The 16234-nt window shown below is 42.4% G+C and overlaps 1 long non-coding RNA gene across 1 annotated transcript; it reads left to right on the forward strand.

The window, feature by feature from the left end:
• Positions 1-740: 740 nt before the first annotated feature.
• LOC111096920 lies at positions 741-5704 on the forward strand. Its single transcript, XR_005361731.1, has 3 exons — positions 741-957; positions 2506-2659; positions 4879-5704. It is a non-coding gene; the product is annotated as an uncharacterized LOC111096920 (long non-coding RNA).
• The last annotated feature ends 10530 nt before the right edge of the window (positions 5705-16234 follow it).

Consider the following 16234-nt stretch of genomic DNA (forward strand, 5'->3'; position numbering starts at 1 on the left):
TAACCACATAATGAAAAATATCTCTAATCTACTTATTTTTGATACTCCACAATGTTAGTATATATATATTTTTTCTGAAATAGTAGTGTCTTTCTGAAATTATCTTGATAGTCATTCCTTTGGAAGGGTCCTCTCCTCCCTTCTTCCCTGGATCACCATGTTTTTACATTTTCTGCTCTCTGTCCTAGGTCAGTGGCTTTGTGGGCTGTCACCAGGCAGCTGGGCCCCACACTATGGAGTGACACTGCCAGTGACTAGAGCTCTCCAAGCCTTATTTTTGTGATCTGTACAATGGAGAAAACAATAGCAATAACCATACTAGCCAATGCTCGGGTCATTAGGATTCACATAGTAGCCAATATTTATTGAACATCTACCGTATTAGGCATAGTCCTGAGTGCTACCTAGATTACCTAGTTAATTCCTCCTAACTATAGCACTGACCTCTGAGATAAAGGCTATTATTACCTCATTTGACACATGGGAAAATTGACATTTAGTGAAGTGAGCTAAACTCGCCCCAATGTTGCCAGCCAGTCAGTGTTGCAGCTGGGATAGCAGTTCAAGAAGTAGGACTCTCAGGCCTTCCCTCATATATTCCCTTACTATCTTCTTGTCATGAAACTATATTCATTAAATGTGTAGCAGACTATGTGATACACAACACTTGCTCGGTAAATGTTTATTATTTATTCTCATCTTTCTTTATAACTTTATTGTATTTTTTAGAATGCATGCAGTCCAGGCAGTAAGAGTGGAGGACCACCCAAACTTTGGGCTCTCCCAGGCCACTCTCCGAGCCATTAGGGTGCTGAGGCATCTCCTCAAGAAGTCTTCCCTCAGGGAACTGACTGCTGGTTTACCTGCCTGTGGAATAGCAGGACACCTCTCCGCTCTGCACTCTGACAGCCTAACATAATAGGAAGCTGATACAGGAGGGAACATATGAATGTCTGGGTAAATGAAACAGCTCTCTCCCTTTGATCTTTCTGGAAGCAGTAAGTAGCTTCCTCCATGTTTCTTTTTGACATAAGCCTCTGTCTGAGCATTTCTCTGCCATTGTCTTGGAGAAATTAGAGGTGATATTAGAGGCAGTAAAGACAATTGAGATCTGTGATAATACTTATTTTCTTTTTTTAAAGAATTTATTCGAGAGAGAGAAAGCACACAAGTGGGGGAGGGGCAGAGGGAGAGAGAGAAGTGGGTTCTCCACTGAGCAGAGAGCCCACGAGATGGCTCCATTCCAGGACCCTGACATCACCACCCAGCCAAAGTCAGATGCCCAATTGACTGAGCCACCCAGGTTCCCCAGTTAATATTTATTTTCTAATCAATGAAAACTCAACATTTAACTAATAAAGCTCTGTATATTTTTGTTTGTTTAAAAATAAACTGAATTTTTAATGAATTTTTTCATAATGTTAAGGAAAACAAAATAGACCTCTTCAAATGTTTTATCTACAATAAAGATAAATTCCTGCATCACCTTCTTTATCTATGTAGGGTTAGATGACCTTTTCAATGAGATCAGGATCATTTATTTTATACGATTTGTGATTTTCAGTAAAGACTCTTCCATGTTCAAATAGTCTAATTTTTGCATCGTATCTGAAAGAGCTGGGCTAAGTGTGTATTTCTAGCAGACAGAGTTGAGTACTGTCAAATTCTCTCAACTTCTTTCAGTTTTGTGGAAACAATTCTGAGGTATGCATAACTTGATAGATTTATTATTAGCTCAGCTGTGAGTCATTCTGATGCATGACTCTGTCGAGTTTGGTGGGAGTTGGGATTATCAAAAATGACTCAGAATGAATCTGGATACAGCAAGTCATAAAACCTGGGCTCAATTAGAGCACTTTTGCTTCCTTTCAGTCCACAGGCATGAGCCAGATCCCCTCTTCCATCTCTACCATCTCCATTATCCCCAGGCTCTGGGATCACCTTCCACCACCCGCCATCCAGTGGTCTACAAAGTCAGCTGTCCCAACCCCAGTGGTGGGAGTGCAAGAAAGAAAATCTTAGCATTTCTATTTATGGTTATTTTCATACTTTTTAACTTCAATTTTCATGTGTACTTAAAAATATACATAATAGAGCGTGTGGGTGGTTCAGTCAGTTGAGTATCTGACTCTTGATTTCAGCTCTGGGGGTCATGAGATTGAGCCCCACATCAGGTTCTGTGCTCAGCTTGGCATCTGCTCAGGATTCTCCCTCTCCCTCTGCCCTCTCTCCACTCCTGCTCTCTCTAAATAAATATAAATAAATAAAATCTTTGAAAAATATATGCATAATATATTCAGAGAGTAATATATATTTGTAGCTTATAAGTGAGTATACATGTATTGACGATGTTCAAAACATTCTTACCAGTGGGATTCATCTCAATAATCATAATAAAAGAACAGGTTTCAAGCAATAAGGATGTATGAGAAGAGAGTAACCAGCCAGAGAAACCCGGATGTTTTTGATTGGCTAGATGTGATATGTATGCTTTGTTCCCCCCAGGCTTGGGCAGAGCACAGACCCTTGACGATGGAATCAATGTCAAATACCATGAGGGCGCCACATGACTGGAAGAAGCAGGGTCCTGGGGACTTTGGGAACTGAAGAAACTTGGGAAGGGAAATGACAACCCACCCAGCGGTTATCCTTACAAAAGGTAGTTCTGCTACATTTTGATTTCCTTGGAAAGGAGAAGGAAGGTGTCCTTAGGAAATTTCAGCAGATGATTTGTGGAAAGGGCAAACCTCTATTTTGAGTATTATTCTCTTTATGAGAATTCTGAAACAGTACAAATTCCAGTACAAAGCTTTATCTTTCCAAGAAATCTCCTGTATCGTCATTACACAGCAGAACATGCCTGTGATGGGGGATAAATGAACTTGAAAAACCAAATCCTTTTATAATAAGAATTTTGAAGCTCTTTATCTCTATGCGATATGAGGAGAGGGGTGGTGATCCCTTCCGAGAAAGCCTGAGAGAGATGAAAAGTCATGTTGTTTTCAGATTCATTTCTGCAGACATCCCTTTTTTTTCCCTGCAGACATCCTTGAAGACTTCTTTCTCTCATCCCACCTTGCATGTGGGCAGGGAGGAGGGGACCACTTCCTGTGGCAGTACAGAACAGGATGGAGCCAACTAGAATAGCTTGTAGCTGAGCATATTGGTTTCCCATCAACTTTAGAAAGAGTTGGTTGGAAACCTAGTTCATTGGTATATCATTTATTTTCCCCTAAGACATAGACTTTGAGATACTTATGCATTCCCTTGATGTAGTTGCTTAATTTGCTTGAAATTTTGTTACCAAAGGCAAAAATTATTGAATAAAAATTCTTCCTTGATCTTTATTTTTCAATTTAAATAAGAAAACCTAAAGCCATTTTTTTTTTTTTTTAGTAAGAGATTTCAGCCCAAAGTGGAAGTGCCCAAGGTATACAAAACTGGCATTTTATTTAGAACAGTTTTTATTTTTTAAAGGATAGTCCAGTGTCCCAAGGCCAGATATTTTGAACCTTGTTTCCGGTATCAAGGAGGAAGGAAATCTGCAGTTTAACCCTGAATGAGAATGAGGCTCTTCTGTCTTAGAATTTTTGAATTGGGATCAGGGCTAAAATAATACAAATGATAAGCCATAGAAACACTTACCTCAATTGTCAGGAAAAATTCCCAAGGAAAGAAAAGAGAGGGGAGAGAATGTACTGAAGAGCGATTTCCTTGCCATCTGTTGAACTATCAATGTCTTTAACATGAAATGTGTAGGCATCTGATCATAATTAGGGTGATTCACTGCTAGAAAGCTTGTGTTATAGTTTAGGATATGAATAAATGAGCCTTGGATCATATCATGCAAAGAAAAACTTAGAAAGCCTACAAGCATTTACAGACCATTAAATTTACGTTTTATGAATGGTTGAAGAGGAAAATGTTAATACAGAAAAGTCCAGGGCTACAGGTTTACTGAATGGGTTCACTCAGCTTTCGGCCCATGAAGACATTTTTTGTTTTGGAAGGATGTTGGTCAGTTGATATCACTTCATGTAATATAAGATTTACTGCTGAGGTTCTGATAAACGCCTTTGAAATGCACTGGGAAAAACCGCTCTTTCGTTTATTTTCTAATACAATATTAGTCAAAAACAAAATCTCAGTGCATGTGGATTTGTATGCAGGATGAGAAGGAGACACAGTCTGTTTAAACTTTCAGGCCAGTCTGCCTTTAAAGAGTGTAGGGAGTGTTTTATGGTGATGCAATGTGGAGGCTACTTGGAGAATTGGCTAGAAACGGTTAGAAATGTCAGGAGACAGCACACACAGCCTTCACCTGTATTACAGATTTTATTTCATGTTCCTCCTCCCTTTCCTAAGGCTCAAAATGTCCTCTATACCTCCTGAAAATCATTTATATGTTTTGGGGAACCAGCCGTCTCCTTTGGATGCACAACTTTAAAAAGACTAGCTGAAGGCAGAGGGATGATAGCAGCTCCTAGCAGAAATGGCTCTGCTTTCTGAGCTTCGCATGTGATACCTGAACAAGAAGGGGACTGCCCATCAAAGGATGCATCTAGAGGCAGTAGATGTTTTTACTCTCCCTGTTTCACAATGTATGGCAAGGCTAAAGCCACAAACTATGTTTAAAACTTCTAAGCTCCTTTCCACGTTAATGGTTCAAAACCTGATTTTTGGCCACTTCTAGAAACAGATGTTTTGTTGTCCCTCACAACTATAAACAGCCAGCATTTACCGGTGCAAACACTGCAATGAGATGGCCACCTGTGAATTAATATGGTGTAGACTATAGTAGCTAAATGGAAGAAAGCCTCAGTCAGACCCACATCCCAGGATCCATGTCAATAGTCCCTCCACATCCAACTTTTACAGAAACGCAATTTGCCTGCCGAGAAGCTGAGGAACTTTGACTTGACCTCTCTGTTCAAAACCTCTGAGCCATCCTTGACAACTCTTTCTTCCTGGCGGAACAAGTACTCACCAAGAGCGTATTATGCAGTAAGCAACACGCCAGCTACAGAATCACATGAGCTCACACCAGGTGAGTGGGAGCAAAGAACAGCTCACACGTATTGCCCTCTGATGCTCCAGACCACCAGGTGAAGTCAGCATTGCCTTCTTCCATAGGGCATAGTCACAGCTATATGCCTGGAGTCACTGAGTGGTTACCCTTCCTACCCACAGTTCCTGTGTTCTCCTCACCTCCAATCAGGTCAACCATGGAAGTGTTAGATAGAAGTTAGACTTGAGCCATGGAAGGAACATCCCAAGGCAGAGTCCTAAGCCCCTGAAGGGGAATGCTAGAGATAGGAGCGGGAGGCAAGGATGATGAGAAATAAAAGCCTGGGAGCTCAACAACCTGGCTTCCAAGACCTTGAGGCTGACAGATCAAGAGCCATAGATGCAGAGCACATGCTCCTCTCTTCCACCTCTGCCCTGGGGTAATCTCTAGACTCATTATAGTGCATTTTTAGGCACAGCCCCCCTTGGCACATACACCACCTCCTTCCACCACAGAGTAAGGCTACTATGATGGTTCTGGTTCAAACCTAGTGGAAGGAGTCCCCCAAATGATTGGAAGCAGCCTTTGTTAGAGATGACCACTGTATGTCACAGCTCCTCTCAGCCCAAAGAGACCCAATAATATCCAATCTCAAAATAACCTAGTGGCCAGCCACCTCTTGGAACCTGCATGTTCTCCCACCTTCACTTTAATAAACTGCTTTGTGCTTGCTACTTCCTCCTGGCTATCTTTATTCGAGCATGGATCCCCACTAAATCTTCTTTTGAGGAATTCGATGAACCTGAGACTTCCATTCATACAGTGTGGACTCTTGCCCTAACAAAAAAGGGTTTGTTCACATTGCACAAGGCCTGCCCCCCTGCCAGGCTCTAGTCTAGCACTGGTTCTGTGGAATATTTCAATATCTGCAGTCTGGTCTCCTCTCTCCTTCCGTTTGCTCTGCACACACTCCAACTAAAGCAATCTCCCTGTCACGCAGATTGAGAAGGCATTCCTTTTCTGGTTCTCCAGTTCCTCCTTACTATATGGCCCAATTTATCATTCCAGCAGTAGCTATGACTACTGTTTGAGGTTCCCCATGCTGCCTGGCCAACCTTGAATACATTCTACTTCTTCACTTTTCCACACCTGTCTTCATTCTGTTCTCTAGTCCGGAAATTCCAACCCCTCACCTTGTGTAAAAAGCCTTCTGGTGACTTGCCTATCCTGAGGTAGTATGTGGTCTCTGGTGTCCCCGAGTCCTCCGTTATAGACGTCTAAATGTTGTTCTTGTTTCTCTCTCCTTGCTACTACATGGTGAGGTCCTTAAGGAGAAGAACTTTCTATTACCAGCCTATGACAGAGTCCCTGGGATAGAGCAGTATTCAGCGTATATATGTTGCCTTAATGAAGAAATCACCCAATGTGCTGAAGGAGTTAAAACTCAGTCAAAACACTTTGCTGTTTTTGTAACAGTGAATGCTTTAAAAGAGACTGTTCCTTTTAATAGGCCTATTCTTTTGCAGATAACTGATTGGAAGTGTGATGTATAGTATAGAAAATCAATCAATCCTGAAAAGGCAGTTATCCATCCTAGCACCTACACTATCAATAGCACTTGGATTTTGTTTCAAATATTAAGTTTATTTTTAAAATAATAAAAATCCAATAAGTAAAAAAGACAAATGACAGTATGGGAATACAATTGCTTGAGATGCTTGCTTTCCCCAGGGTAGAACTGAAATGATGAATGGAAGAGAAGTGAATTGGGATCCCTGAGTGGCGCAGCGGTTTAGCTCCTGCCTTTGGCTCAGGGCGGGATCCTGGAGACCCCGGGATCGAATCCCACGTCGGGCTCCCGGTGCATGGAGCCTGCTTCTCCCTCTGCCTATGTCTCTGCCTCTCTCTCTCTCTCTCTCTCTCTCTGTGTGACTATCATAAATAAATAAATTAATTAATTAATTTTAAAAAAAGGAAGAGAAGTGAATTCACTGGCCAGACGCTCAAGCTGTTTGTAGATTAAAAAAAAAAAAAAAAGCCTAAATTTCCAGTATATGCCAATTTCCATCATGTAGACACTCCCGCCATGATCAGTTTCAGGTCACCGATGTGAAGTCCCCGAGCACAGTTGGGATCTGCTATGAGCCAACTCCAGCACCAGGCCAGCACTGTGTGGATGGGAGGTTTTAGAGGAAACAAATAAAAATGCCCCAGAATCCTGTTCTCTGTGGGTTGTGCCATTGTTGTTTGTTTTGAGAAGATGGAGTTTAGTGTCAGACCACCCTAGCGAAAGTACTGGTTCTGCCCTAGAGGTTTGGTGCTCGCCAAGTTGCTTAAACTCGCTAGACCTCCGTCTTCTCATCTGCAGATGGGACTAGTCATACCAGTAATGACCTTACGGGGTTGTTGGAGAAAGCATCCTGCATGCATCCTGCAGTAGCACCTGGCACTTAGGGAGCACCCATCACATGTTATCAGCTGATGCTGATGATGACGCTAGTAACAATAGCCCGAGGAGGGATGTGTCCTTGGGATACAGGTGCTTAGTTTTGGTGTTAGCTTCCTGGTTTGCGCCTTCTGGCTTCTGTAGTCCCTAGTTCCTGTTTCTGAGACTGAGGCCTTGATTTCTTTGCCTTATGCTTTATCTTCGCCTTGTGTGGGTCTCTGGGTGCCAGTTTGCATGGACTTTGTATGATTTAACCTTTTGTGGTTTTCTTAGCTTTCATTTCTACTTGGTCTGCTGCATCGATGTCCGACTCCCTTGGTTTCCGAGAGTACTCTAAGAACTTCATCAAAAATATGTGGGTGATTTAAAAAAATTCCTCGTGGTTATTATCATTTCCCATTTTTAACAACATCTAATCTGTGCTGTAATAAAGAAATAAAGTACAAGATTGTCCCCAGGGCTGGATTTGAGACCAAATATCTCAAATGTAATAAAGTACAGATCCAATTATGATTTTTTTGAACTTATAATAATAACAATGTTAAGAATAAACCACTCTTTTCTTAGTGAACAGCAGTTTATATATGTTAGTGTATTTAATTTTTAAAGTTAGGTAAAATAACTCCCAATTTACAGACGAAATAAAGTAATTTGCTCTAGGTCACACAGCTTGCGGGATGTTTAAAAGTTTAAAATTAGATCAGAACCCAGAAGAATCTGCCCTTGTAGCTTGAATTTATTTCTCTGTTCTGCTTAACTTCTAGAACTGTGTTTAAATATTTTTTTCTGAAATATGCTCACCATTATGTTGATTCAGTTAATTACAATCCGACATAACACTAAAATCTTCTATTGTGATATTGTCCACTTAGTTTTAGTTCATTTCCTAGCATTTTATGACAGTTAGAATCATCAGGTAGCTTATTGATGATAGGAGTGCCTAAGTGGCAAACAAACAGTGAGTAGAAACTATAAAGGTATTTAAACCATGCTTTTATTAGTAGATACCAAAGGTCTATACCTTATTCGTGTCTTAGGTTGAAGATAGAATAAGAGCATGAGCCATAGTAGGAATGTCGTTCCTGCATATACGTTTAATTAATTTGGATCTGAAAGAGACCATCAATACACAGAAATTGGAAGACCTGGGTGGCTACTGGTTGAGTATCTTCCTTTGGCTCAGGGTGTGATCCTGGGGTCCTGGGATCGAGTCCTGAATCGGGCTCCCCAGGGGGAGCCTGTTTCTCTTCTGCCTGTGTCTCCGCCTCTCTGTGTGTCTCTCATGAATAAATAAATAAAATCTTAAAAAAAATACTCAGAAATTGCCTACTGAAAAACATAAGAAATAAGACGTGAAAAAGCCATTCGTACCATTGGAGAGGAACAAAGCACAGGCATTAGCAATATTCTTGCACCTTTGTAGCAGATGCAGGGAAAAGATAAGGCAGGAGGCAACCAGAGGCCCACCTGATTGTCCAAAAGGGTAGCAGCTCTGTGTTCTTATGAAAATAGATCAAGAATAACCATGGCTAAAGATCAGTAGAGAGCAGAGTCATTTTCTAAATAACCAAGTTTTTTCCTTTATGCAAATTAAACTAAAGTCAGCCAGAGTACTGGCATTTTCATCTGTCTGATGATGGGTCTGTCCTAGGATTCTACTTAGACTCAACCCCACCTGCCCTGTCTTCCCTTGGCCTCTGAAGCCAATTCCTTTTGTTCCCCTTGCCTTGCTCCAGAAGGCACTGCATTCTGCATTTTGCTGGGTTTTCTTTCTTTCTTTCTTTCTTCTTTCTTTCTTTCTTTCTTTCTTCTTTCTTTCTTTCTTTCTTTCTTTCTTTCTTTCTTTCTTTCTTTCTTCTTCTTTCTTTCTTTTTTAAGATTTTATGTATGTATTCATGAAAGACACAGAGAGAGGCAGGGACACAGGCAGAGGGAGAAGCAGGCTCCCTATGGGGAGCCTGATGTAGGACTTGATCCCAGGACCCCGGGGTTATGACCTGAGCCAAAGACAGATGCTCAACCACTGAGCCAGCCACCCAGGTGTCCCACTGTGTTTTCTCCTGGAATCTTCTCAATGACTCCGTGAGATAGGTATCATACTCCTCTTCTATGGTGGAGCTGAGGTGTCAAGAGTTTAAGGAGCTCCCTTAAGGCTAGAGACCTAGCACCTGGTAGACCCCAGACTTAGATCTCTGGAACTGACCACCTGTGGACTTCCCTTTGCAGAGATGCTTACCCCCTGCCAGTTTTCATTCCTAACTACATGCCAAAGGATGCATTTGTCTTTTTTTATACCCTGCAGAGAGCCCACACTCAATTTCTTAATTAAAAACAGTAACAGTTTCGGGCAGCCCCGGTGGCGCAGCGGTTTGGCGCCGCCTGCAGCCTGGGGTGTGATCCTGGAGACCCGGGATCAAGTCCCAGGTCCGGCTCCCTGCATGGAGCCTGCTTCTCCCTCTGCCTGTGTCTCGGCCTCTCTCTCTGTGTGTCTATGAATGAATAAATACAATCTTAAAAAAGATAACAGTTTAGAGTGGCATCATAAATTTTATTTCCTTTTATTATCTCTATTATTGAACTTTCTTTCTTTCTTTCTTTCTTTCTTTCTTTCTTTCTTTTTTTCTTTCTTTCTCTTTCTTTCCGTCTTCTTCTTCATTGCAGTTTAATCAGTCTTTGATGATTGGAGGGTTTGTGTCTGTGTAGGACTTGCAGTGCCTCAGCCCCAACTGCTCACTACCTAGGAGCATTTAGTAAGAAATCAGGGAGAATAAATCCTAAACAGAGAAAATCTTAATGGTCCTTTAGTCACTCTCAGAGTAAATAGTTACTCCTGCAAATGCCATCATTTTGGAATCTACTTCTCCACGGATGTGAAGTGTGTAAGTGAATCCATAAAAGCAGTTGGCCCTGAACACACAGAGGAGGGGTAATGGTGCAGTAACGCAGAAATGTTCTTGGAGCTATCAAAATTCCTTACTGTGGAGTAGATATTGTTTCATACAAAGGAATATTCGTGAACTAGAAGAGAAAGAAAAATGGCTCTTATTATACAACATGAAAGAGAGATTATGAAAGAGATTCAAAGTAGAAAGAGATTCTACTGTGTATTCTACATGTTATCTTGGCCACTGCTGTAACTTCACGGCTGGGTTGTGAGAAGCTATACTTGGTCTTATTCTTCAATATTTAATAGACCTCTGATTTTTAAAGCTGAACAGTTCAGATGGACATGGGTCCATCTGAAATAGGATACTACAGACTAGTGCCCTTCCTGCAAAGGATTATTTGCACTGTAGATACACATCTTCATAGATGGACAGTGCTATCAAAGCATAACCGGATGCTTACTGCACTGCTTTTTTGTTTAATCTTACACTCCCAAGGATCTCTCTTTCTGCCCTCAGGTTAAAGGAGATACCGTGAGAGGGGTTGAGACCTACCGATGAGTTGCTGGAGGAGTGCTCCAGCTCTCTTTACTCACATTTCCTAAACGGTAACAGTGTGCTCAATTCCTGCTTCCGTGTGTTGCTCACAACTGTGCTTTAGAAGCACGTGGTATGAGGGAATAACAAGTCGGCCTCTGGAACCCTCCAGGAAGTCTAGATGCTTGAGGCCAGTGAGAGTGGAGGCCATGGGAGTCAAGGGTGGAGGCAAGGGATGGAGGACAAGTCACCGCATGCAGGAAATATACATGGGTGGGTGACCTACCTTACTTCTCTGTCTGGTAAGTGTCTACAACAGAGACTAAGTAAATCCAGTCCCTGCCATCTACAAGGTCACCACCTTCTTGTAATTCCAGTTGCCCACACTTGTGTTTTATTTGCTTCCTTTCTTGTGCTCCCGTGGCAAACGGTTTACATAATGGGATCACACATTCATTCATTTAACCAACAGGAGCTAGGAACCCAGTACTGCGTATCTTTTACAATCTCCCACTGTGAGGCCAAGCTAGTCTGTGTTTCTCCAGGCATCTGTGTGTGCGTGAGAGTGTGTGCAGAGGTGTGAGTGTGGTGGATATATAAAACTGGGCTGTGCTAATGCAGCTTTGGAGGAACCAAGGAGAATTCTCAAGGCCATCTAAACTCCTATCTTCAGGGAAGTTGATTTCCTCTACAAATAGGTAACCAAAACAAATCTGAATTTCCAGAGCTCCGTATGCCCGGAGTGGGAGGCAGCAACTTAGTTAAAAATTCAACCAATTACTGCATGCTTCTGTTTCCTAAGGGATGTGTGTTCCGGAAGAGAAAACATTAGCATCCTATCCATCAAAGTAGAGAACACATTGTTTTATCTCTTTCCCTAGGAGTTTCAGGAATTTCCATTATATCCTGTGGGAATTGAAACATCCTTCAAAGGTAATCTACTGCATCTTTCACCCTCTATCTTATCTACCATACATTCTTTATGCATATACTGATATCAAGGAAGGGATCTTTATTTAGAATGATATTGTTTGGAAATCAACAGTTTGGCATCAGTTGACAGACCCTTTCACTTAAAATATTTATAGCCAGAAAAACTTCAATGTTTCATAACATCTACTTGGACTTCTGAGAAAGTTTTAAGGATGTGATTACTACATGGCTGGTTGAAGAACCTAGCAGCCAGTGTGTCTGATCTAGTCTGTTTTAGGACGATGATTGGAACTCCTTCAGTCATGTGTCCATCTGAGCTATGCTCATTTGCATTGACAAAACAGACCTTTGGTATGTGTTAGAAGTATGGGTTTGGGGAGTGCTGGTAAGGTGGTTACAAATGCATGCTGGTGAACCGAGAGTGGGTTAACAATGGACAGAAAAGGGATAGACCCAATATCAAGGGATGGATCCCCATGATAGCTGGGGAGTCAGGAGAAGAAACTGGGGTAGGGTGTAAGTAAGGAGGAGTGGGAATCTGGAGTGAATCAGGGCAGAAACTGTGTCATTTGCAGAAATGCACCCAGGTTAGGATGAGGTTCTGGTGGGGTACACAGGGATTCAGACAGTCCAGAGATTCTGGGAATGGATTATTTTCCTCTGTCTTATGTTGCTAGTATCACCCTTAGCTAAATAATATCATTCACTAGAGGTAACTAGTTTCCAAATCAGCAACTCCATTAAGAGAGAGAGAGATAATCCATGCTCAAAATTCAAATATCTGTATTATGTATTACTGAAGATTTTAAATATTGTAGATCCATCTTCCTCTCAAACCGTGGAAAAATTTCTCAGCCTGCTATGGCATGTCCTGCCTCTTCTGTTGCCCAGGATGATAAATTCAGGGGCTGTACCTTAGCAGGTTATTATTTTGTTATAATAGGCAAAGAAACAGTAACAGGAAACCAATCTTTCAGAAGCATAATCATGTTCACTTATATGGCCTGTGGGTAAAATACAGCCCTCAACATTCTGTAAACTTTGTTTCTTGGCACCTCAATGTTTTCTTTTAAGCTATTGAGTACAAATGCTATTAAGTTGGTCAAGTTTTCTCTATTCTTACAAGGGTTCTTCCACTCCTGGCTTAATCTTTGCAGATTCATGCACGTATCTTAATTCTGTGGCCCCAACACTTATAAACGCTCAGTAAGTGCAGAGGACCAGCTAACATTTGTTGAAGGCTGACTATGTGGCAGGCACAGCCCTTTGGGCTAAGTACTACTTTACCTTCCATTCTCATATACAGACAGACTCTGAGGAAGTTGCCCAAGGCCACCCAGATGGTAAAGGGCAGAGTCTAGGTCACAAATTCAGAGAGCTAGCTCTGCTTTTACACAATCTAGTAAGTAGCCAGTGGCCACTCTCTTTCACTTACGTATTTGTATTCAAACTTGGGATCCTAGCATAGCCGGAGTTTCAGGAATCCCAGCATTGACTGGTTCCTAGTTCAGATTCAGAGATGCCTGAAACCCTCATGTGTGCTTGCAGGGTCACAGGAGTTGAACTGTCTGAGATCTGAGGGTCTGACCAGAAAAGACCCCCCTCTAGTAATAAGCTGAGCCCTGCAGTCAGTGCTAAGTATAGGGTTTGTGGGGTGGTTTTATTTGTTTTTTAATGTGCTCTTTCATGGGTGGAAGGATAGTCCCAGAGGGAATGCAAGCTCCCAAGCTCTGGGTAGCTCTGCCTTTTGAGGCTTCTATGTCCCAAGCTCTGGCTGCTGGGTTCCCTTTCCACCAACCTCTGAACCAGAGCAGTGGCCTTCCAAGATGGGGCAGTCCATCTGCCATGAGCCCATTACACACAGTCCACAGCAAATGGATGATTCAAGAAGCAAATGCGTGGATAAAGTGTATCGTGAGTCACTTCCTAAGCCCCAGGAACAGTAAGAGAACCAGGAACCTTGTGTGTGGAACACACTAGCCCATACTGCGACTCAGATGCTCCCTTTAGTCTGGGGTTCTCCAGATTCATAAGGTCTTTAATGACCACCAGGCACTTGGATGTCTTGATGGTTCCGGTGGCAGGTGGGAAAGTACCCAGAATCTATAAGCAAGGGGAACAGTCCCACAGCGTGGAAGCATAATGGAGGAGATTGGGCCAGAAGGTAGACAAGTGAGGTGTGTTCACCTGAGCTGCAGGTCTGAATGAAGGAGGGAGAGAAGAGATCCCAGGCAGTTCATGTGTGTATTTACACACAGCTGTGTTACTTCAATTCTCGCTGTCTCAGTTCATCATCTATAACATTGCAGATTGGAACAGGACAACTTTGTCCAGTTACTGTGAGGATTAAACAATTAAACATGTGTAAGAATGCTTACAATGTTTCTGCGACACAGAAAATGATATGCAAGCCTTAGGCGTTTTTTAAGTTTATTATTTATTTTTATTGTCAAAACTAACACTTGGACGCCTAGTCAATATTTTGCAATCAGGAGCTAATTGAAGTATTCCAAGATGTTTGAGGCTTGTAAGGCAAGAAATGGTGACAAGACATCTATCCTGTGCAAGACAGGGTGACAGGTGCTGTAGGACAGTCAAGGCAATATGATATGGTCCTTGCTCCGAAGGGATGTGTAGGCTACTTGGAGAGGTGACATGGAAGCAAAGAATACAAGGAAGAAGACAGGGTCAATATATTGTATGGACAACCTGTGCCACAGGAGCTCAGATGGAAGAAGCCAAGGGGGATCTCATTGGAAGGTCCATGGGAGCCATACTTTATAGGATGGGAGGTCTCCGACATCAAATAAATTTTAAAAAGGTAAAATCATGACTTAAAAATGTTTCATGAACACATGTCTAAGATTTTTTTCACTTACTAATTAGTGAGAGAATCATTCAGATGTGTAAAAAAAAAAATAAAGTCAAGAAAGAATCTAAAGAACATATATGTGCAATTAGGAATGCAGAAATAATTAAAAAAAAAAAAGATGCAAACTGACCTCTTCCCCAGGTGGGAAATTGATTATATCACCAAGACAAAATTTACCCGCATCTTTCTATGGACGAAAATCACTGGGGTTATGGTCAGTTTTCTACAATCTGCAGAGTTATCAATGAACTCAAGGACAATGCAAGGTACAGACCCTGTAGAATCAGATAATCCTGAGGGGTGAGCCTAGTATCCCACTGAAAGGTTACTCAGCGTGATGGTTAATTTAATATGTCAGCAAGACTGGCCAGGTGCCCTGGCACTTGGTCAAACTATTCTGGATGTGACTGTGAGCTGATTCCTGATGAGACCAGCATCCAAATCAGCAGACTGAGTAGAGTAGACTGCCCTCTGGGATGTGGTGGGCCTCATTCAATCAGCTGAAGACCTGAAGAGAACAAAAAGGCAGGGTGAGAGGGAGCTCCTCGTCCTGACTCCTCCCTGCCGTCAGACTTCAACGGAGACATCTCTTCCTGGGTCTCCAGCTTGCTAGCTTGTGAATGGAACTGCCCATTGCCTGTCCTGGCTCTCCAGGATGCGCTCCAGCTGCAGATCCTGGGACTTCTCAGCATCCATAATTGCATGAGCCAATTCCTTATTCTATTTGTATGATCGCTGTGTAATTAGTATGATTATATATAATACATACAGCATTACTATTGGTTCTCTTTCTCTGTGGAACCCTAATACGCCCAATAATCTTTTCTACTGTCCCCATTTGAGAGCGTGACAATTTTTTCCTGACCCCTGTGCAGTAATGAATGGCCAAAGAGGTGTGGAGGGGAAGCACCTACAGCCTGTTTGTCACCATGGGCATCGAGAAGAGAGGAAGATGCACAGGGGGAGTTGGCTGGAAAGGTCTGGACTTCTCTTTCAGACAGTGGGCTGTTACTAGCAGCCAGAGGCAGCTCAGGACCTCCAGCTTTAGGCCTGTAGGATGAGGCTGCTGGTTCTTTCTGTGAAAGGGTCCAAAGAGCCTCTGGCTACTTGAATGCATTAAGCGTTATCATTTATTTGCACTTGCTCAAGGTCAAACAGGGCCTGTGTGGCCTTTCATTAGAGTCATTTCCTACTTAATAAAAGCTGAAGGCAAGACAATGAGGTGGGTGCCCATGGGGAAGGAGAGTAACTACTTAGTGTTTATACACAAGGCTATCGGAAATTCACTCCATTTCTTATGGACAGTTTCCCAGCAGTCCTACCAGGTAAGTCGCATTGGCCCTCATCTTTCAGGGGAGGAGCTGAGATAGGAAGTTATTTTCCCAGAGCGAAACTTAGAGGGACAGGGATTGAACTCCAGGCCTTGTACCTGGACGGGGAGCCAGGAAAGGAGGGCACGTGTCTGGTGTGGGGCCAAGGTGGTGGGCAGGGTGTTGGGCTGGAGGTGAGGGGTAATGAGGGAAGGTGCAGGTGCTGAAGGTTTTACTCTGGCC

This window comes from Canis lupus, chromosome 7, assembly GCF_011100685.1.
Source record: "Canis lupus familiaris isolate Mischka breed German Shepherd chromosome 7, alternate assembly UU_Cfam_GSD_1.0, whole genome shotgun sequence".
Taxonomy (NCBI): domain Eukaryota; kingdom Metazoa; phylum Chordata; class Mammalia; order Carnivora; family Canidae; genus Canis; species Canis lupus.